We start from the raw sequence: 698 nt of genomic DNA on the forward strand, positions 1-698 counted from the left end.
GTGAATATAGCCGTTGGCATCTGTTAATTTCTCATTATTTTTCTGTTATGCACATCTTGAGGAGGGGCTGATCGGGCCTCTTCGGGCTGGGCCGGCCTGTTTGTTTGGTGTTGTTGTTGTTGAGCAGTCTTGCCTCAAGGTGTTTTGTGCCGTGGGAGCAGTTGGTTGGAGCAATGTGTGCATTACGAGCGAGACGGAAGAAATACGGACGGTCTGGTTATGAATATTGAAAATGCCCGTTCGAACTCCTCGCCACCCAACTCTTTGCTGTGACCTTCCGCATCAGGAGAAAGACTTTCTGTAAAGAGTCACATAAACAGACTGTTGTTTCTGTTTTTTTTTCTTCTTCTTCTTCTGTTGTCTCTGTTTTCTTTTTTCTTCTTCTTCTTCTGTTCCAGTGCTCCAAATGGAGCAGCAGAATATATCCCAGCTGCATTGTACATGTCATTTAGAATGAAAATCAAACAGACTTCTCATTAAACAAACATAGAAAGCCAGGGTGGCCAAAAATACAATTAAACCGACTTGAATTTTTCTGCTTGTACCTGTCATAAAAGGTAACTAAAGCGCACAACAGCAGTGTATCATATTTCATATTTCATATTTAATCGCTGCAGTGCACTGTTACTTTGAACACAGCATTAAAAAGCACACGGCTTCAATCTAATTCCTCCATGTGTTTTCAATGCTATGTGCTA

This window comes from Sprattus sprattus (genome assembly GCF_963457725.1).
Source record: "Sprattus sprattus genome assembly, chromosome: 5".
Taxonomy (NCBI): domain Eukaryota; kingdom Metazoa; phylum Chordata; class Actinopteri; order Clupeiformes; family Clupeidae; genus Sprattus; species Sprattus sprattus.